This window comes from Bombina bombina, chromosome 5 (genome assembly GCF_027579735.1).
Source record: "Bombina bombina isolate aBomBom1 chromosome 5, aBomBom1.pri, whole genome shotgun sequence".
NCBI classification, from domain to species: domain Eukaryota; kingdom Metazoa; phylum Chordata; class Amphibia; order Anura; family Bombinatoridae; genus Bombina; species Bombina bombina.
Window position 1 is genome coordinate 26,316,237 of NC_069503.1, and position 24,777 is coordinate 26,341,013.

General features: G+C 40.0%; 1 protein-coding gene across 1 annotated transcript in view; it reads right to left on the reverse strand.

Annotated features, from left to right (window-relative positions):
- The window catches only part of LOC128659731 (oocyte zinc finger protein XlCOF6-like), a 665,326-nt gene that overhangs the window by 251,990 nt on the left and 388,559 nt on the right, over nt 1–24,777 (reverse strand). Inside the window, exon 2 of the mRNA XM_053713311.1 lies at nt 5,838–5,953. The gene's annotated coding sequence lies outside the window, so the exon portion shown is untranslated. The remainder of the gene's footprint in view (nt 1–5,837; nt 5,954–24,777) is intronic.

Here is a 24,777-nt window from a genome sequence, read left to right on the forward strand (position 1 = left end):
CCTCTTAGGTTAGCTAAATTCTATCCTCTAAAAGTACCTGATTGCCCGCGTTGCTCATATGGTAAAGCTGATCTCATGAATATGATATGGCACTGCCCCAAAATAAAACAACTCTGGCAGAAAATTCAATATTGGTTCAATAGACTCTATAATGGGGCTTACTCGTTTTCCATGGAAGATATAGTCTGTTTGGTTCTTAATCCCAGGACAGATTCAAAAATTCGGATCTTAAACACCATTATACTTATTGTTAGATATAATATTTTTAAATCCTGGATCGCTAAGTGTGCTCCCAGCCTAGGGTTAATTCTTAAAGGGATACAATCCCAAATTATATATGAATCTTTTCATTTATCCCAGGCTTCGGAAAAAAGAATTAAAACATTTTTGGTAGAGTGGGCACATATCATTAAGACTTACCCATTACAGCTCCAGCAGCGGATTCTGTCTCCATTTGTCTCCTCTATCAGCTACAATTCATAAGGTAGTTCCTTGCGGGCCTGGAGGTCCCTTCTTCCTTTTCCCATCTTGTCCCCCCTTTTTTTTTTTTTTTTCTTGGTCGCTGTTTCACTTTATTTTTTACTATTAGATTTATAAGGGGAAAAAAATACATTGCCATTTCATTTTATCGTTTAATGTTTCTCCAGGATGGAAATACATTTAAACTTGCAGATTGTATTTTTATGTTTTTCTTGGTGTTAAATTAATCGGATGATTATTTTCCTAACAGACTTATTCAGAGAAGGTATTAATTCTGTGTATTAAGCCCTATGTTATGACGAACGTCTGGACTCTTGTTTACTGTATCGTATGATGGCAATGTATAATAAAGAAATAAAAAAAAAAAAAAAGAACAATCACTCCCAGGGCAGAGATTACGCAATGTAAGAACGCCTCTCTCTGTGTCTGGTTTGCAGATAACTTTGAAAGTAGAAATCTGCCTCTGGGAGGAAAACTTTTGAACTCTAGTTTGTATCCCTGGGACACAATCTCTATTGCCCATGGATCCTGAACATCCTGAACCCAAACCCGAGCGAAGGAAAGTCTGCCCCCTACAAGATCCGGATCGGGGGCATGCCCTTCATGCTGTCTTGGATTCAATAGCAGGCTTCTTGGACTGCTTTCCCTTAGTCCAAGACTGGTTAGGTCTCCATGCAGGTTTAGATTGTTCCTGCTTAGAGAAGGAAGAGGAAGAATTTCCTTTGAAGTTTCGAAAGGAACGAAAATTACTCTGTCTTCCTTTCTGTTTGTTTCTCTTACCCTCTAACTTCTTATCCATAGGGTCCTTGAAAGCACAACTATCCTCTATGGGAATAGTAGTTCTCTTGGCTAAGGTGGAAACAGCGCCTTCCACCTTAGGAACTGTTTGCCAAACCTCCTTAAAAGAGAGTCAGCCATTGGAAACATCTTCTTGAAAATAGGAGAAGGAGAAAAAGGAATGCCTGGTCTCTCCCATTCCTTAGTAAATCTAAAAGTTACAACCTTTGAATCCGTCAGAGGCAAAGCACTTTCTGAATCCGAGATTTCCCCCTCAGATACTACAGCAGTACCCTCCCTCTTCGTGTCCTCGGGAGGGTACCTCCGAAATTACCACAATGGCGTCAGAACTTACAGAATCTCTGGTTTTCTTCTTATGTTTGCCCTGCAACATTGGAAAGGCAGACAATGCATCAGAAATTGTAGAAGACATGAGAGAAACTATGTCTTTTAAAGTAACTTCAGTGGGCACTAGAGCAGAAGTGCAGGGCACTGCTTATGCGGGCGGTAAACTTTGGTACGCTTGAGGAGAAAGCTGCGGCATAACTTGACCCTTGTCATTAGACCCTTGGGCAGCATCCATTTTTCAAAAGTTTTGCTCAGAAAAAAATCTTTTCCCTATAATTTAAAGTCCTCTCAATACATGTGGGACAGAAAGGGATTGGTGGTTCCACATTAGCTTCAAAACACAAGGAGCAAGAAACATTTTGTAAGGCCCCTTGGTCCACACTTATTCACAATTGACTTTTTTATATGATAAAAATTTTAAACCCAAAAGACATTACTGTCTCTTTAATTTCAAAGTAACCACTTTTTTACTTTAAGGCCTGTAAAGTTAAATTTTGCTACCAAAATATGCCAAAAGAAGAAAAAACACCTCTGCACCCCAGCAACCGTGCTGAGGTGCTCCTACCTGACCGGAAAATGGGTGCCTGTGTATCCGCTCAGCGCTGCAGTAGCCAATTCTCATCCGTTGCATTGCAGTATTAACCTCAAACCAGAGCGCTACAGTACAGATTTCCCAACCGGTGCTAGAAACGCATGCTCTACACGGAACATGCGTTTCAAAGCAGCACCTCAGAAAATGTGATCTGAGTAACTTCCTGCCCGATGCGCAAGTGAATTGGCACGAACTCGGAAGCTCCACCCATTGTGGGCGTATCACATCAGTAGGAAAAACTCAGTCCCGTTTTAGCACATAAATACATGATTTCTGAGCAAAGGATTCTTGAATAAAGTGAAAACCACCAAAACAATGGTCCCCAGCCCCAGTGCCTGCACATAAATGCTGTCCCAATACCTCTCCAGACTAGGAGAGTCCTTAGTGTCCCAATATAAGTGCCTTCCTATTGCACTTAATAACAATAAGGGTGTGCTTACTCCTTTCTGGTTCCCCCCAGAAAATATATAAAGTAGCACTTACCTTAACTTCTGCCTGACAGCTAGGCAGCTCACAGGCTTAAGAGGTCATCTCCCTCCCATTGACCTGTGGAAAAAAGGCATGCTGAGTAATCTTTTCCTCAGACTAAAGCATACAGGGCAGCAAAAATACATGGGAGGCACAGTGAGAATTATATCCCACAAGTTCCCATTGCTCTAAAGCCACCAAAGCTCTACCGAAGAGATTGATATGGACTATGGCTACACCCTAGGACAAAGCAGCACAATCTTGCACTACTTTAAAAATAATAAACTCTTGATTGAAGAATCTATTCTAACACCTCACTTTACTACCTCCTATCACTAACGTAGGCAAAGAGAATGACTGGAGTGGGAGGGAGGGGAGGAGCTATTTAACAGCTCTGCTGTGGTGCTCTTTGCCGCCTCCTGCTGACCAGGAGGTGAATATCCCATTAGTAATTAAGATGATCCGTGGACTCATCTTGTCTTAAAAAAGAAATTTGGGTTTAGTGTCCCTTTAACCAGTTGGGTAAGAACATGTCTTAATCCTCACAGACTAATAATCAGTGTGAGATGTTTTGAGAGGGTGCGGTTGCTTGATTTATATAAACAGCCAAAAACTTTATTAGTTTAAAAATACTCACTGTAAAATTAATCACACAAATCAGTGGTGGTTCTGGGGTGGGAAACACTGGGGTGGGAAACACTGGGGGGGGGGGGGTTGTGGGTGTAAAACACATGGGAACAAGATAGGCATAAGTGTAGTTATTGGTGTTCCATGAGCGAGGTCAGGGCAGGGGAAGATGGAGTTGCAGTTGTTCTGAGTAATGAACCAGGCCTGGGGGTGAGGTTAGGCAGTTGTTAGACATGGTCTGTCTATAAGGACAGAGGGGGGGAGTAGTATTTTTTACTCTTCTCCTCAGTCCTATAGGAGTTGTTCCTTCTTTATAACGTCACTGACACAAATGTTCTTAAAGATTCAGATATAAATATAATAGATTATATTTGTTTAAAAGGGACACTGAACCCAATTTTTTTCTTTCGTGATTCAGATAGAGCATGCAATTTTAAGCAACTTTCTAATTTACGCCTATTATCAATTTTTCTTCATTCTCTTGCTATCTTTATTTGAAAAAGAAGGCATCTAAGCTTTTTTGTGGTTCAGAACTCAGGATAGCACTTTTTTTATTGGTGGATGAATGTATCCACCAATCAGCAAGGACAACCCATGTTGTTCACCAAAAATGGGCCAGCATCTAAACTTACATTCTTGCATTTCAAATAAAGATACCAAGAGAATGAAGAAAATTTTATAATAGGAGTAAATTAGAAAGTTGCTTAAAATTTCATGCTCTATCTGAATCACGAAAGAAAAAAAAATGGGTTCAGTGTCCCTTTAATGAGTGATCTATTCTGTTTTCCCAGTAAATAAAGTCAGTATAATATCATACCTCCCAACATTTCAAAATTTAAAAGAGGGACACCCCCCTGCGGCAAAAATGTAAATGTGGTAGGCAGGAGCAGGGACGGGCTTAAAAAAAAATCATAAGACCAAAGTAATATAAATAAAATTCTAAATAAAGTCATATCTTTTAATACTCTTAGGCAGCAAATCAAACACAAGCTCAAACCACTAGTATAGCCATGTGACCTCTGTATTTAATTAGCCTTTGCAGAGACAGCGCTAAATATTTTTATCTTAATTGGACATTTAATAATAGATTCTTTAAAACTGCTCTCTGCATTCCCTATTAATATTCTAGATTCTGGCCTTTAAAGTCAGCAAAAATGCACAGTAACACACTACATAGCATACACTTACACATGCACACACACACTACATAGCATACACTTACACATGCAGACACACACACACTGCATAGCATACACTTACACATGCAGATACACACACACTACATAGCATACACTTACACATGCAGATACACACACACTACATAGCATACACTTACACATGCAGATACACACACACTACATAGCATACACTTATACATGCAGATACACACACACTACATAGCATACACTTATACATGCAGATACACACACACACTACATAGCATACACTTACACATGCAGATACACACACACTACATAGCATACACTTACACATGCAGATACACACACACTACATAGCATACACTTATACATGCAGACACACACACACACTACATAGCATACACTTATACATGCAGATACACACACACATACACTTACACACACACTACATAGCATACACTTACACATGCAGATACACACACACTACATAGCATACACTTACACATGCAGATACACACACTACATAGCATACACTTATACATGCAGATACATACACACTACATAGCATACACTTATACATGCAGATACACAGACACTACATAGCATACACTTATACATGCAGATATACACACACTACATAGCATACACTTACACATGCAGATACACACACACTACATAGCATACACTTATACATGCAGATACATACACACTACATAGCATACACTTATACATGCAGATACACAGACACTACATAGCATACACTTATACATGCAGATACACACACACTACATAGCATACACTTACACATGCAGATACACACACTACATAGCATACACTTATACATGCAGATACATACACACTACATAGCATACACTTATACATGCAGATACACACACACTACATAGCATACACTTACACATGCAGATACACACACACATTACATAGCATAAACTTATACATACAGATACACACACACAGTTATGGATACATATAGACACACGCACTACATTCATTGTATGGGGTCCTGGGGTTGGCAAGCACATTAGCTGGCAGTCTGCGGCTGCCACTGCTCGTTACCCTGGTGTTAGCACTGCTCATTGTATAAAACTGAAGGCATGCTAGTATTATCACCAGGGGTTAGACGTCATCACTACCAGGGGTTAGAGGTCACCATTACCTGAGGTCAGAGGGTATACAGCCTTCTTACTGCTGCTTAACCCACACACCATTCCTTTTCCACAGGGAATCTAACAGGTATCTAATAGAATTTAAATGCATGGGGACAGATAGCTAGCAACCTGGGACAGCGGGACAGACCCCTATAATCGGTACTGTCCCACGGAAATCGGGACAGTTGGGTGGTATGGAATATCTATTTTACTCACCTAACACATATGAGTTCATGCTGATAACAGGCTCCAATGTCTGTGCTCAGGAAGAAGGTTCCCTTATTCACTCCAGTTACATCATTACCTGATATCTCTCAGTGCTCTGGCCGTGTCTGTAAAAAGTATATTAAATGGTTTAGACAGATAATAATAAATAATGGTTCTGATTAACTGTACGTATGGTATAATTAAAGGCACACATAACAATTCATGTGATACAGATCAGCTGTTTAGGTTATTACATATGTGCTATTGATTCAGCACAAGCATTTAGTACAGTTAGCTCTGTGGGTGTTATAATTACATTGCATGTGATACAGATCAGCTGTTTAGGTTATTACATATGTGCTATTGATTCAGCACAAGCATTTAGTACAGTTAGCTCTGTGAGTGTTATAATTACATTGCATGTGATACAGATCAGCTGATTAGGTTATTACATATGTGCTATTGATTCAGCACAAGCATTTAGTACAGTTAGCGCTGTGGGTGTTATAATTACATTGCATGTGATACAGATCAGCTGTTTAGGTTATTACATATGTGCTATTGATTCAGCACAAGCATTTAGTACAGTTAGCTCTGTGGGTGTTATAATTACATTGCATGTGATACAGATCAGCTGTTTAGGTTATTACATATGTGCTATTGATTCAGCACAAGCATTTAGTACAGTTAGCTCTGTGGGTGTTATAATTACATTGCATGTGATACAGATCAGCTGTTTAGGTTATTACATATGTGCTATTGACTCAGCACAAGCATTTAGTACAGTTAGCTCTGTGGGTGTTATAATTACATTGCATGTGATACAGATCAGCTGATTAGGTTATTACATATGTGCTATTGATTCAGCACAAGCATTTAGTACAGTTAGCGCTGTGGGTGTTATAATTACATTGCATGTGATACAGATCAGCTGTTTAGGTTATTACATATGTGCTATTGATTCAGCACAAGCATTTAGTACAGTTAGCGCTGTGGGTGTTATAATTACATTGCATGTGATACAGATCAGCTGTTTAGGTTATTACATATGTGCTATTGATTCAGCACAAGCATTTAGTACAGTTAGCTCTGTGGGTGTTATAATTACATTGCATGTGATACAGATCAGCTGTTTAGGTTATTACATATGTGCTATTGATTCAGCACAAGCATTTAGTACAGTTAGCTCTGTGGGTGTTATAATTACATTGCATGTGATACAGATCAGCTGTTTAGGTTATTACATATGTGCTATTGATTCAGCACAAGCATTTAGTACAGTTAGCTCTGTGGGTGTTATAATTACATTACATGTGATACAGATCAGCTGTTTAGGTTATTACATATGTGCTATTGATTCAGCACAAGCATTTAGTACAGTTAGCTCTGTGGGTGTTATAATTACATTGCATGTGATACAGATCAGCTGTTTAGGTTATTACATATGTGCTATTGATTCAGCACAAGCATTTAGTACAGTTAGCTCTGTGAGTGTTATAATTACATTGCATGTGATACAGATCAGCTGATTAGGTTATTACATATGTGCTATTGATTCAGCACAAGCATTTAGTACAGTTAGCTCTGTGGGTGTTATAATTACATTGCATGTGATACAGATCAGCTGATTAGGTTATTACATATGTGCTATTGATTCAGCACAAGCATTTAGTACAGTTAGCTCTGTGGGTGTTATAATTACATTGCATGTGATACAGATCAGCTGATTAGGTTATTACATATGTGCTATTGATTCAGCACAAGCATTTAGTACAGTTAGCTCTGTGGGTGTTATAATTACATTGCATGTGATACAGATCAGCTGATTAGGTTATTACATATGTGCTATTGACTCAGCACAAGCATTTAGTACAGTTAGCTCTGTGAGTGTTATAATTACATTGCATGTGATACAGATCAGCTGTTTAGGTTATTACATATGTGCTATTGATTCAGCACAAGCATTTAGTACAGTTAGCTCTGTGGGTGTTATAATTACATTGCATGTGATACAGATCAGCTGTTTAGGTTATTACATATGTGCTATTGATTCAGCACAAGCATTTAGTACAGTTAGCTCTGTGGGTGTTATAATTACATTGCATGTGATACAGATCAGCTGTTTAGGTTATTACATATGTGCTATTGATTCAGCACAAGCATTTAGTACAGTTAGCTCTGTGAGTGTTATAATTACATTGCATGTGATACAGATCAGCTGTTTAGGTTATTACATATGTGCTATTGATTCAGCACAAGCATTTAGTACAGTTAGCTCTGTGGGTGTTATAATTACATTGCATGTGATACAGATCAGCTGATTAGGTTATTACATATGTGCTATTGATTCAGCACAAGCATTTAGTACAGTTAGCTCTGTGGGTGTTATAATTACATTGCATGTGATACAGATCAGCTGATTAGGTTATTACATATGTGCTATTGATTCAGCACAAGCATTTAGTACAGTTAGCTCTGTGAGTGTTATAATTACATTGCATGTGATACAGATCAGCTGTTTAGGTTATTACATATGTGCTATTGATTCAGCACAAGCATTTAGTACAGTTAGCTCTGTGGGTGTTATAATTACATTGCATGTGATACAGATCAGCTGATTAGGTTATTACATATGTGCTATTGACTCAGCACAAGCATTTAGTACAGTTAGCTCTGTGAGTGTTATAATTACATTGCATGTGATACAGATCAGCTGATTAGGTTATTACATATGTGCTATTGACTCAGCACAAGCATTTAGTACAGTTAGCTCTGTGAGTGTTATAATTACATTGCATGTGATACAGATCAGCTGTTTAGGTTATTACATATGTGCTATTGATTCAGCACAAGCATTTAGTACAGTTAGCTCTGTGGGTGTTATAATTACATTGCATGTGATACAGATCAGCTGATTAGGTTATTACATATGTGCTATTGATTCAGCACAAGCATTTAGTACAGTTAGCTCTGTGGGTGTTATAATTACATTGCATGTGATACAGATCAGCTGATTAGGTTATTACATATGTGCTACTGATTCAGCACAAGCATTTAGTACAGTTAGCTCTGTGGGTGTTATAATTACATTGCATGTGATACAGATCAGCTGATTAGGTTATTACATATGTGCTATTGATTCAGCACAAGCATTTAGTACAGTTAGCTCTGTGGGTGTTATAATTACATTGCATGTGATACAGATCAGCTGTTTAGGTTATTACATATGTGCTATTGATTCAGCACAAGCATTTAGTACAGTTAGCTCTGTGAGTGTTATAATTACATTGCATGTGATACAGATCAGCTGATTAGGTTATTACATATGTGCTATTGATTCGGCACAAGCATTTAGTACAGTTAGCTCTGTGGGTGTTATAATTACATTGCATGTGATACAGATCAGCTGTTTAGGTTATTACATATGTGCTATTGATTCAGCACAAGCATTTAGTACAGTTAGCTCTGTGAGAGTTATAATTACATTGCATGTGATACAGATCAGCTGTTTAGGTTATTACATATGTGCTATTGATTCAGCACAAGCATTTAGTACAGTTAGCTCTGTGAGTGTTATAATTACATTGCATGTGATACAGATCAGCTGTTTAGGTTATTACATATGTGCTATTGATTCAGCACAAGCATTTAGTACAGTTAGCTCTGTGAGTGTTATAATTACATTGCATGTGATACAGATCAGCTGATTAGGTTATTACATATGTGCTATTGATTCAGCACAAGCATTTAGTACAGTTAGCTCTGTGAGTGTTATAATTACCCCTTAAATATGAATCTTCCCAGATCTATACAACATAATGGTAGAAAATCTATTTATGGGGCCATATCACAACTTTACAAATATATTATAATCTTTGTTTTCTATCATTTATATGAAACAATATTTTCTCCTGAAAGAAATTTTTAAAATAAGTTGTTACAATAGAAGTTAAATTGCATACTGCAGTATTGGTATTGTACTTCCTACTAATTCTCACTGTCAGACATTTTGTCATGCGCTCCACCCCCAGTCCTTAAACTTCTCTTGGTCAATACTGAGTTGTCTTAAATCACACTGCAAGGGGGTGTGGGAGAGATAGGCACTAAAATGATAGTTTCAATTGTTATCTTGAATAGAGTTAAGAAAAGAAAGAATTTGTGTTTACATAGAGTGATAATATAATGAGATGTTCTTTTGACAAATTCAGTCCATTTAAAAGGAACATAAAATATAGAATTAAAAAACCACAAATGCATAATAAAAATACAATGCAATAAAACTTATTATGAACTTAAAAGAGCAGTAGATTGTTTTCTGATAAATGTAGTTCTGCCTCTGTACCATGTGACAGCTATCAGCCAATAACAGACTCCTGTACCATGTGACAGCTATCAGCCAATAACAGACTCCTGTACCATGTGACAGCTATCAGCCAATAACAGACTCATATGTTTATATAATGTGATCTCCTGCATATGCTAAGTAGGGGCCGGAGCCTCAGGTCATTTAAAAGGCTGTGTACAATTTAATAATGAAAATAAATTACAGACAGCAAACAGTTATTTTATATAAAAATAAAGCTAAAGGAGACATTTCCCATACACTTTATACTATTTTATACACCGGTAAAACAAGTCATTAGAAACACATTAGAGGGACAGCAAAGTCACAATTAAACTTTTATGATTCAAATTTAAACAACTTTCTAATTTCCTTCTATTATCAAATCTGCTTTATTCCCTTGGGGACCTTTGTGACAAAGCATTTAATGCACTATGGTGCGCTAGCTGCTGATTAGTGGCACATACAAGCCTCTTGTCATTGGCTCACCTTATATGCTCAGCTAGCTCCCAGTAGTGCATTGCAGCTGCTTCGATAAAGGATATCTAGAGAATGAAGCAAATATAATTTAAATAATAAAAAACATGTGGGGTTTCATGTTATTTTAAGGGAAAAACAAATTTACAGGACACTGTCCCTTTAAGTGTGTGATCATGTGACATAAACAGCAGCAGCTGAAGGTGCAGAATACACTTACTAAGGTCTTTACTAACAACAAGAATCAGTCACAGATCAGTGGGATAAACGTTCTGATGATAAACAGGTGCAGTTAATAGAAATAAGAAATGTATTATAAAATAACCTCATTAGAAATAAAATAATATGCAGATCACAAGATATTTATCATTAGATCAGTAAATGTGATGAGACTGATACAACAGGGCCATAAGCTGAGTGATATTTATTACTGGAGCAAATAGCAGCTTCACACTAATATTAAATGAGAATGGTTTATCTGGGCTCTACAGTTAATTATAAACCTATAGGGAAATACAGGTTTCTAATTGGCTGATACTTAAGATTGGGACGTGCACTCATAGGAGGCAGGTGAGGCAGTGCCTCCCCTGGCCAATCTAGGTATTACAGCCTTTTTTTATATAAAAATTAAAAAATATTTTTTTTTTTAATTTTTTGTTTTTCATAAAAAGGTGACCCCCCACCCCTCCACCAAAATCAGTACTTTATTATTTTGATGTGTTATTACTTGACTTGTTAAAAAAAACCATAATAGTATAACATTGATGTTACAAACTGCTATTTGTAACTGGCCCTTTAAATGGAAAATTGCCCTGCTTCCCTGGATTTTGGAGAAGCCTATTTGCCAGCCTCCTTCCTCATGACTATGGCCCCAGGAAGATTGTGCCCCTGAAAACATATTAACTTTTATTGGGTGTGTATGGCCCTTTAAGAACCGTCTGGGGACATATTGTGACTTTGGTGAACAATGCCCCTTTAAGACTATGTCCCCAGACCTGTAAAATAACTTGTCCCTGGCTTCTCCCACTTGGTTCAGTAAATAGGGCTTACTGAACCAAGTACCACACAGGCAGAGTGTTCCACAGAAAGGGAGCACTGTTACAAAAGCATTAGTTTTCATTGTGTGCCATTAAGAGTTAATTTTGTTCAGCTTCAAGAACCTATTCTAAATGCAAGTTTGCTGGGATCAGCTCTAATTAAGTTTAGTGATAAACATTCCCATTGTCTAATCAGACTGCTAGTGATAAGATGGACTACATTGTTTTCTTGTGTGTAATGTTATCTGCTGAAGTAATGTAATTCTATGGTGGCCTGTCAAAGGGCGTTGTCTCGCTATCTAAATGTATCAAATGTGTGATTGGGGATTTTATGCCTCCCCCTGAGAGTGTCTTTTTTGCATGTAACCTCAATAAAAAGCAGGCTGTGTGTTCCAGCACATCAGACCTTTTCTGACCCTCTAACTTGCAGCTTTGACTCATGTTTGTAGGGGACAGCTATAATCACTACAGGGATTGCTATGCTCTATATACTCCCTTAGCTACTGAGCTCTTGTAAAAGCTCTTGTTCCTGATCCTGCTTCACGCTACAGAAGGAAGAGGTTCACCTACTGGAGCCTGGTCGTAGGTCCAGGGCGCAGAGCAGACGGCGAGATACCAGCCCAGCAGCGGTGGTTCGTAGAGTCTGCATTACGTATGGTGGCTACGCAGTAGTTATAGTGTCTACGGTGCTGATGGTCCTTTGGTGAGCGCTAGGAGCATCCTTTTCTACGGTCCAACTTTCAGCCAGCCTGGAGGCAACCGTAACATTTGGCGGCAGCGGTGGGATGGCGTCCTAGCGCAAGGAGCAGCACCCCAACAGCACTGGTATCGTAGGAGAGTTATTGATGGCAACGCTAGCCACTGCGCAGCGTCCCTACCTACAGCAGCATGGAGCTGACAAGATACTGGTCAGAACCCTGTGAAGAGCACCTCAACCGGATCCGTCGCTATGAGGGCGCTGATTTCGTTCCAGAGGTAAAGAGGCGGCTAGTCTGATATGGTCCAGACCCTGCGCAGGAGGTAGTCAGTCGCATCATCCGGGAATTGGATACTGAGAACGAAGCGGCACAAGCCTTTGAACGCCAACTGTGGAGTTTGAGGGTATGGACACCTGGTCTCTCTCCCCAGCCGCAGCATGTTCCACAGGGAGAGGAGAGCAGCGACCTCCCTCCCCAACGGCAGTATACCGTGCAGAGGAAAGAGACAACCGGTCTCCTTCCCCAACCCCAACCAGAGATACCAGAGGCAGCAGGCCTCATAGACTGGTCCTGGAAGGACCCCCAGCAGGCAGGTGGAGATGGGACCGCAGTCTCTCTACCGGCCCTACAGGGATGCTGGGCAGGCGGCCCAGATCCCCAGCGACAGACCCAGCTACAGGGAGGGGAGAGCATCGACCTCCCTCCCCAGCCGGAGTGTGCCTTCCAGGGAGAGGAGACAACCGGTCTCTCTCCCCAGCCGCAGCATGTTCCACAGGGAGCGGAGAGCATCGACCTCCCTTCCCAACGGCCGCCGGAGTATCAGGAGGAGGAGGTAAGCCAATCTCCCCCTCGCCAGCTAACTCCTAACTTGGGCCCAGGGTTAACAGTGGAGATGTTAACCCCCACTGAACCCCACGTTCCCTTTGCCACCGGGCAGGACTATGCCCCAATTCCCCCAGCAGAAGAGCTGGCACCAGGACAGAGCACTGCTGGCCTCTGCCCTACAGACCCCCTTGTTACAGGACTGGCCTGCAAACCCCTCACCCCAGCAGAAGCGCTGGCACCAGGGCAGAGTGCCGCTGGCCTCTGCCCCCCCAAGTACCATCAGCTATTTGCCCAGCTGCTCCAGGAAGGCCGAGGATGCTACACTTTCATCCTACAACCTGGAACCTACAGGCCAGTACTACTTATTGTGGGGGGGCTACTTTGCTGCTAATGTTTATTTGTGGGTGGGTTGCAAGACTAACTTAGGCACTGACCGACAGAAGGTCAGGTGCCTGGTTAGTCTCCCTCCAAAAGGGGAGATATGTTACAAACTGCTATTTGTAACTGGCCCTTTAAATGGAAAATTGCCCTGCTTCCCTGGATTTTGGAGAAGCCTATTTGCCAGCCTCCTTCCTCATGACTATGGCCCCTGGAAGATTGTGCCCCTGAAAACATATTAACTTTAATTGGGTGTGTATGGCCCTTTAAGAACCGTCTGGGGACATATTGTGACTTTGGTGAACAATGCCCCTTTAAGACTATGTCCCCAGACCTGTAAAATAACTTGTCCCTGGCTTCTCCCACTTGGTTCAGTAAATAGGGCTTACTGAACCAAGTACCACACAGGCAGAGTGTTCCACAGAAAGGGAGCACTGTTACAAAAGAATTAGTTTTTATTGAGTACCATTAAGAGTTCATTTTGTTCAGCTTCAAGAACCTATTCTAAATACAAGTTTGCTGGGATCAGCTCTAATTAAGTTTAGTGATAAACATTCCCATTGTCTAATCAGACTGCTAGTGATAAGGTGGACTGCATTGTTTTATTGTGTGTAACTTGTTATCTGCTGAAGTAATGTAATTCTACTATGGCCTGTCAAAGGGCGTTGTCTCGCTATCTAAATGTACCAAATGTGTGATTGGGGATTTTATGCCTCCCCCTGAGAGTATCTTTTGTGCATGCAACCTCAATAAAAAGCAGGCTGTGTGTTCCAGCACATCAGACCTATTCTGACCATCTAACTTGCAGCTTTGACTCATGTTTGTAGGGGACAGCTATAATCACTACAGGGATTGCTATGCTCTATATACTCCCTTAGCTACTGAGCTCTTGTAAGAGCTCTTGTTCCTGATCCTGCTTCACGCTACAGAAGGAAGAGGTTCACCTACTGGAGCCTGGTCGTAGGTCCAGGGCGCAGAGCAGACGGCGAGATACCAGCCCAGCAGCGGTGGTTCGTAGAGTCTGCATTACGTATGGTGGCTACGCAGTAGTTATAGTGTCTACGGTGCTGATGGTCCTTTGGTGAGCGCTAGGAGCATCCTTTTCTACGGTCCAACTTCCAGCCAGCCTGGAGGCAACCGTAACAATTGACATTCATATTGCGCAACTAGAGTCCAGCCAGCTATCCTTCTATTTCGCAATATGAATGCAATGTATTCACTGTGGAAGTGTATGGGCCGCTGAGAGACTGCCACCAGGAGGAGAATAAGTGCCATTGCAGTGCTCTCTTGCGGCCCATACTGCTCCCACCGGAGGCTTGTCTCTGAAAGCCTTGGGAGCCGTGGCCGCCTCTCAGCCAATCAGACGACAGCAAGTCTGACTGTCTGAGTCTATGTTGTGCTGACTGAGTGCCGGCCGGGCGGGAAGGAATCGAGCGGCGCGCTTCAGCGTCTGTCACATGCAGCCGTCACCAGGATCAGATCAGTCGACATTGATCAGTCAGTGAGTGAGTGTGCGGTCGGTTGTGTTCGTGACGGGTGAACTTACAGCACTGAGCAGTGCACGCAGCAGTAGAAGACTAAGTCTACTGTTTGGCGTATATAATTCTTAGGTAGGTGGCGGTGCTAATATATATACTACTCAGCTGAGCATCAGCCTGCATCGAACTAACTTGTTTCAGGCAGCCTTCAGACAGGAATGTTAATGCTTATGATTAATGGCGCATATTCTTTAGGTAGGTAGGTGGCGGTGCTAATTATTACTGTATTATTTTTTAAATGATAACAAGTGTAACCAATAACCACAACACAATTCCTGAAGGCTGAAACACTTCAATGCTGGCTGAGTGAAATGTTATGATGCTATAGTATATTTATTAAATAAATATACTATATCATAATCATCATATTCATCATCATAACATTTCACTCAGCCAGCATGGAAGTGTTTCAGCCTTCAGGAATTGTGTTATGGTTATTGGTTAATGGCGCATATTCTTAGATAGATAGATAGATATAGTCACCCGGTGCTGCTGCTATGCTATTACATATTTATATTTTGGATCCGAATATAAATATAGTAAATTTTATTCAAATAGTGTTATGTATGTATAACTCTCACAGGGATTATGAGGAATAGTGTTATGTATGTATAACTCTCACAGGGATTATGAGGAATAGTGTTATCTATGTATAACTCTCACAGGGATTATGAGGAATAGTGTTATGTATGTATAACTCTCACAGGGATTATGAGGAATAGTGTTATCTATGTATAACTCTCACAGGGATTATGAGGAATAGTGTTATCTATGTATAACTCTCACAGGGATTATGAGGAATAGTGTTATCTATGTATAACTCTCACAGGGATTATGAGGAATAGTGTTATCTATGTATAACTCTCACAGGGATTATGAGGAAAAGTGTTATCTATGTATAACTCTCACAGGGATTATGAGGAATAGTGTTATCTATGTATAACTCTCACAGGGATTATGAGGAATAGTGTTATCTATGTATAACTCTCACAGGGATTATGAGGAATAGTGTTATCTATGTATAACTCTCACAGGGATTATGAGGAATAGTGTTATCTATGTATAACTCTCACAGGGATTATGAGGAATAGTGTTATCTATGTATAACTCTCACAGGGATTATGAGGAATAGTGTTATCTATGTATAACTCTCACAGGGATTATGAGGAATAGTGTTATCTATGTATAACTCTCACAGGGATTATGAGGAATAGTGTTATCTATGTATAACTCTCACAGGGATTATGAGGAATAGTGTTATCTATGTATAACTCTCACAGGGATTATGAGGAATAGTGTTATCTATGTATAACTCTCACAGTGATTGTGAGGAATAGTGTTATCTATGTATAACTCTCACAGGGATTGTGAGGAATAGTGTTATGTATGTATAACTCTCACAGGGATTATGAGGAATAGTGTTATGTATGTATAACTCTCACAGGGATTATGAGGAATAGTGTTATGTATGTATAACTCTCACAGGGATTATGAGGAATAGTGTTATGTATGTATAACTCTCACAGGGATTATGAGGAATAGTGTTATGTATGTATAACTCTCACAGGGATTATGAGGAATAGTGTTATGTATGTATAACTCTCACAGGGATTATGAGGAATAGTGTTATGTATGTATAACTCTCACAGGGATTATGAGGAATAGTGTTATCTATGTATAACTCTCACAGGGATTATGAGGAATAGTGTTATCTATGTATAACTCTCACAGGGATTATGAGGAATAGTGTTATCTATGTATAACTCTCACAGGGATTATGAGGAATAGTGTTATCTATGTATAACTCTCACAGGGATTATGAGGAATAGTGTTATTGCTTGGTTAATGGCGCATATTCTTAGGTAGGTGGCTGCTAATCTATTTCCATATTTATATTTTTGGATTGAAGTTGAGGATTGGATTTGTGCCTTATAATACTCATGTGCTACCTAGTGCCTTATAATACTGCATGTGCTACCTAGTGCCTTATAATACTGCATGTGCTACCTAGTGCCTTATAATACTGCATGTGCTACCTAGTGCCTTATAATACTGCATGTGCTACCTAGTGCCTTATAATACTGCATGTGCTACCTAGTACCTTATAATACTGCATGTGCTACCTAGTGCCTTATAATACTGCATGTGCTACCTAGTGCCTTATAATACTGCATGTGCTACCTAGTAACTTATAATACTGCATGTGCTACCTAGTGCCTTATAATACTGCATGTGCTACCTAGTGCCTTATAATACTGCATGTGCTACCTAGTGCCTTATAATACTCATGTGCTACCTAGTGCCTTATAATACTGCATGTGCTACCTAGTGCCTTATAATACTGCATGTGCTACCTAGTGCCTTATAATACTGCATGTGCTACCTAGTGCCTTATAATACTGCATGTGCTACCTAGTGCCTTATAATACTGCATGTGCTACCTAGTACCTTATAATACTGCATGTGCTACCTAGTGCCTTATAATACTGCATGTGCTACCTAGTGCCTTATAATACTGCATGTGCTACCTAGTGCCTTATAATACTGCATGTGCTACCTAGTGCCTTATAATACTGCATGTGCTACCTAGTACCTTATAATACTCATGTGCTACCTAGTGCCTTATAATACTGCATGTGTTACCTAGTGCCTTATAATACTGCATGTGTTACCTAGTGTCTTATAATACTGCATGTGCTACCTAGTGCCTTATAATACTGCATGTGCTACCTAGTGCCTTATAATACTGCATGTGCTACCTAGTACCTTATAATACTCATGTGCTACCTAGTACCTTATAATACTGCATGTGCTACCTAGTGCCTTATAATACTCATGTGCTACCTAGTGCCTTATAATACTGCATGTGCTACCTAGTGCCTTATAATACTGCATGTGCTACCTAGTGCCTTATAATACTGCATGTGCTACGTAGTGCCTTATAATACTCATGTGCTACCTAGTGCCTTATAATACTGCATGTGCTACCTAGTACCTTATAATACTGCATGTGCTACCTAGTGCCTTATAATACTCATGTGCTACCTAGTGCCTTATAATACTGCATGTGCTACCTAGTGCCTTATAATACTGCATGTGCTACCTAGTGCCTTATAATACTGCATGTGCAACCTAGTACCTTATAATACTGCATGTGCTACCTAGTGCCTTATAATACTCATGTGCTACCTAGTGCCTTATAATACTGCATGTGCTACCTAGTGCCTTATAATACTCATGTGCTACCTAGTACCTTATAATACTCATGTGCTACCTAGTACCTTATAATACTCATGTGCTACCTAGTACCTTATAATACTGCATGTGCTACCTAGTGCCTTATAATACTCATGTGCTACCTAGTGCCTTATAATACTCATGTGCTACCTAGTGCCTTATAATACTGCATGTGTTACCTAGTACCTTATAATACTGCATGTGTTACCTAGTACCTTATAATACTGCATGTGTTACCTAGTACCTTATAATACTGCATGTGCTACCTAGTGCCTTATAATACTCATGTGCTACCTAGTAACTTATAATACTGCATGTGCTACCTAGTACTATTTATTATAGGGTTAATGAGGCGGATTAGGGGTTAATAAATATAATATAGGGGTCGGCGGTGTTAGGGGCAGCAGATTAGGGGTTCATAAGGATAACGTAGGTGGCGGTCGGCAGATTAGGGGTTAATAAGTGTAAGTAGTTGGCGGCGACGTTGTGGGAGGCAGATTAGGGGTTACTAAATATAATATAGGGGTCGGCAGTATTACGGGCAGCAGATTAGGGGTACATAGGGATAACGTAGTTGGCGGCAGTGTACGGAGCGGAAGATTAGGGGTTAAAAAATTTAATAGAGTGGCGACGATGTGGGGGGACCTCGGTTTAGGGGTACATAGGTAGTTTATGGGTGTTAGTGTACTTTAGAGTACAGTAGTTAAGAGCTTTATAAACCGGCGTTAGCCCAAAAAGCTCTTAACTCCTGTTTTTTTTCTGCGGCTGGAGTTTTGTCGTTAGATTTCTAACGCTCACTTCAGCCACGACTCTAAATACCGGAGTTAGAAAGATCCCATTGAAAAGATAGGATACGCAATTTACGTAAGGGGATCTGCGGTATGGAAAAGTCGCGGCTGGAAAGTGAGCGTTAGACCCTTTTTTGAGTGACTCCAAATACCTGAGGGCGGTAAAAACCAGCGTTAGGAGCCTCTAACGCTGGTTTTCACGGCTACCGCCCAACTCTAAATCTAGGCCTATGTGAGGTTATTAGTTACTGTGCGCCCCTCTGCACCAATTACTGAGTGCTCCTCTGCACCAATTACTGAACGCCCCTCTGCACCAATTAGTGTGTGCCCCTAGATAAAGCAGGGCTAATAATGTGTGCTTTGGGGGCACAGTGTATATTAACCCTTCACTGGCACAGAGAGCAGTACAGTGTGTATTAACCCTTCACTAGCACAGAGTTGCACAGTGTGTATTAACCCCTTCACTAGCACAGAGAGCAGCACAGTGTGTATTAACCCCTTCACTTGCACAGAGAGCAGCACAGTGTGTATTAACCCCTTCACTAGCAAAGAGAGCAACACAGTGTGTATTAACCCTTCACTGGCACAAAGAACAACACAGTGTGTATTAACCCATTATTAGCACAGAGAGCAGCACAGTGTGTATTAACCCTTCACTAGCACAGAGAGCTGCACAGTGTGTATTAACCCTTCACTGGCACAGAGAGCTGCACAGTGTGTATTAACCCTTCACTGGCACAGAGAGCAGCACAGTGTGTATTAACCCTTCACTGGCACAGAGAGCAGCACAGTGTGTATTAACCCTTCACTAGCACAGAGAGCTGTAGTGTGTATTAACCCTTCACTAGCACAGAGAGCAGCACAGTGTGTATTAACCCTTCACTAGCACAGAGAGCAGCACAGTGTGCATTAACCCTTCACTAGCACAGAGAGCAGCACAGTGTGTATTAACCCTTCACTAGCACAGAGAGCAGCACAGTGTGTATTAACCCTTCACTAGCACAGAGAGCAGCACAGTGTGTATTAACCCTTCACTAGCACAGAGAGAAGCTCAGTGTGTATTAACCCTTCACTAGCACAGAGAACAGCATAGTGTGTATTAACCCTTCACTAGCAGAGAGCATCAAAGTGTGTATTAACTCTTCACTAGCACAGAGAGCAGCACAATGTGTATTAACCCCTTCACTAGCACAGAAAGCAGCACAGTGTGTATTAACCCTTCACTAGCACAGAGAGCAGCACAGTGTGTATTAACCCTTCACTAGCACAGAGAGCAACACAGTGTGTATTAACCCTTCACTAGCACAGAGAGCAGCACAGTGTGTATTAACCCTTCACTAGCACAGAGAGCAGCACAGTGTGTATTAACCTCTAAACTAGTACAGAGAGCAGCACAGTGTGTATTAACCCTTCACTAGCACAGAGAGCAGCACAGTGTGTATTAACCCTTCACTAACACAGAGAGCAGCACAGTGTGTATTAACCCTTCACTAGCACAGAGAGCAGCACAGTGTGTATTAACCCTTCACTAACACAGAGAGCAGCACAGTGTGTATTAACCCTTCACTAGCACAGAGAGCAGCACAGTGTGTATTAACCCTTCACTAGCACAGAGAGAGCAGCACAGTGTGTATTAACCCTTCACTAGCACAGAGAGCAGCACAGTGTGTATTAACCCTTCACTAACACAAAGAGCAGCACAGTGTGTATTAACCCTTCACTAGCACAGAGAGCTGCACAGTGTGTATTAACCCTTCACTAACACAAAGAGCAGCACAGTGTGTATTAACCCTTCACTAGCACAGAGAGCAGCACAGTGTGTATTAACCCTTCACTAGCACAGAGAGCTGCACAGTGTGTATTAACCCTTCACTAACAAAGAGTTGAACAGCACTTAGTATCCCATTGCCTGTCACAAGCAGATGAATAAGATGCATTAAAAGAACAAGATTTATAACAATTATAAACTTTTTAAGAAGACCAGAAAGTGACTAAAACGTTTTATCACACAATACACACAGCCTGACTCACTCACCCAGCAGCAGCTGCACAGGAAGTAAATGGGAGGGGAACAAAGCTCAGTTCAACACTGAACTACATCTCCCAGAACACATGCAGAGAAGTCACATGTTAAGCAGCAGCCAATCAGACAAAAGAAAAAAATGCAAACTCTTCAAAGACAAATTGGATACTTTTAACATTAAATGCTGCAAATTAATAGAATTAGTAACTGAGCCCATTGTCACTGTCATATCCTCTACTAGTGCATTACAGCTACACTATATACATAAAGCTACACAATATATATTAGCACTTTCACTAGCACTGAGCACATTGTCACTGTCACATCCTCTACTAGTGCATTACAGCTACACTATATACATAAAGCTACACAATATATATTAGCACTTTCACTAGTACTGAGCCCACTGTCACTGTCATATCCTCTACTAGTGCATTACAGCTACACTATATACATAAAGCTACACAATATATATTAGCACTTTCACTAGCACTGAGCCCATTGTCACTGTCATATCCTCTACTAGTACATTAGACACTACACTATATACATAAAGCTACACAATATATATTAGCACTTTCACTAGCACTGAGCCCATTGTCACTGTCATATCCTCTACTAGTGCATTACAGTTACACTATATACATAAAGCTACACTATATATATTAGCACTTTCACTGGCACTGAGCACATTGTCACTGTCATATCCTCTACTAGTGCATTACAGCTGCACTATATACATAAAGCTACACAATATATATTAGCACTTTCACTAGCACTGAGCCCATTGTCACTGTCATATCCTCTACTAGTGCATTACAGCTACACTATATACATAAAGCTACACAATATATATTAGCACTTTCACTAGCACTGAGCACATTGTCACTGTCATATCCTCTACTAGTGCATTACAGCTACACTATATACATAAAGCTACACAATATATATTAGCACTTTCACTAGCACTGAGCACATTGTCACTGTCATATCCTCTACTAGTGCATTACAGCTACACTATATACATAAAGCTACACAATATATATTAGCACTTTCACTAGCATTGAGCACATTGTCACTGTCATATCCTCTACTAGTGCATTACAGCTACACTATATACATAAAGCTACACAATATATATTAGCACTTTCACTAGCACTGAGCACATTGTCACTGTCATATCCTCTACTAGTGCATTACAGCTACACTATATACATAAAGCTACACTATATACATAAAGCTACACAATATATATTAGCACTTTCACTAGCACTGAGCCCATTGTCACTGTCATATCCTCTGCTAGTGCACTACAGCTACACTATATACATAAAGCTACACAATATATATTAGCACTTTCACTAGCACTGAGCACATTGTCACGGTCATATCCTCTACTAGTGCATTACAGCTACACTATATACATAAAGCTACACAATATATATTAGCACTTTCACTAGCACTGAGCCCATTGTCACTGTCATATCCTCTACTAGTACATTACAGCTACACTATATACATAAAGCTACACAATATATATTAGCACTTTCACTAGCACTGAGCACATTGTCACTGTCATATCCTCTACTAGTACATTACAGCTACACTATATACATAAAGCTACACAATATATATTAGCACTTTCACTAGCACTGAGCCCATTGTCACTGTCATATCCTCTACTAGTGCATTACAGCTACACTATATACATAAAGCTACACACTATATATTAGCACTTTCACTAGCACTGAGCCCATTGTCACTGTCATATCCTCTACTAGTGCATTACAGCTACACTATATACATAAAGCTACACACTATATATTAGCACTTTCACTAGCACTGAGCACATTGTCACTGTCATATCCTCTACTAGTGCATTACAGCTACACTATATACATAAAGCTACACAATATATATTAGCACTTTCACTAGCACTGAGCCCATTGTCACTGTCATATCCTCTACTAGTGCATTACAGCTACACTATATACATAAAGCTACACAATATATATTAGCACTTTCACTAGCACTGAGCACATTGTCACTGTCATATCCTCTACTAGTGCATTACAGCTACACTATATACATAAAGCTACACAATATATATTAGCACTTTCACTAGCACTGAGCCCATTGTCACTGTCATATCCTCTACTAGTGCATTACAGCTACACTATATACATAAAGCTACACTATATATATTAGCACTTTCACTAGCACTGAGCACAATGTCACTGTCATATCCTCTACTAGTGCATTACAGCTACACTATATACATAAAGCTACACTATATATATTAGCACTTTCACTAGCACTGAGCCCATTGTCACTGTCATATCCTCTACTAGTGCATTACAGCTACACTATATACATAAAGCTACACAATATATATTAGCACTTTCACTAGCACTGAGCACATTGTCACTGTCATATCCTCTACTAGTGCATTACAGCTACACTATATACATAAAGCTACACTATATATATTAGCACTTTCACTAGCACTGAGCACATTGTCACTGTCATATCCTCTACTAGTGCATTACAGCTACACTATATACATAAAGCTACACAATATATATTAGCACTTTCACTAGCACTGAGCACATTGTCACTGTCATATCCTCTACTAGTGCATTACAGCTACACTATATACATAAAGCTACACAATATATATTAGCACTTTCACTAGCACTGAGCACATTGTCACTGTCATATCCTTTACTAGTGCATTACAGCTACACTATATACATAAAGCTACACAATATATATTAGCACTTTCACTAGCACTGAGCACATTGTCACTGTCATATCCTCTACTAGTGCATTGCAGCTACACTATATACATAAAGCTACACAATATATATTAGCACTTTCACTAGCACTGAGCTCATTGTGACTGTCATATCCTCTGCTAGTGCATTACAGCTACACTATACTGTATACATAAAGCTACACAATATATATTAGCACTTTCACTAGCACTGAGCACATTGTCACTGTCATACCCTCTACTAGTGCATTACAGCTACACTATATACATAAAGCTACACTATATATATTAGCACTTTCACTAGCACTGAGCACATTGTCACTGTCATATCCTCTACTAGTGCATTACAGCTACACTATATACATAAAGCTACACAATATATATTAGCACTTTCACTAGCACTGAGCACATTGTCACTGTCATATCCTCTACTAGTGCATTACAGCTACACTATATACATAAAGCTACACAATATATATTAGCACTTTCACTAGCACTGAGCACATTGTCACTGTCATATCCTCTACTAGTGCATTACAGCTGCACTATATACATAAAGCTACACAATATATATTAGCACTTTCACTAGCACTGAGCTCATTGTCACTGTCATATCCTCTACTAGTGCATTACAGCTACACTATATACATAAAGCTACACAATATATATTAGCACTTTCACTAGCACTGAGCACATTGTCACTGTCATATCCTCTACTAGTGCATTACAGCTGCACTATATACATAAAGCTACACAACATATATTAGCACTTTCACTAGCACTGAGCACATTGTCACTGTCATATCCTCTACTAGTGCATTACAGCTACA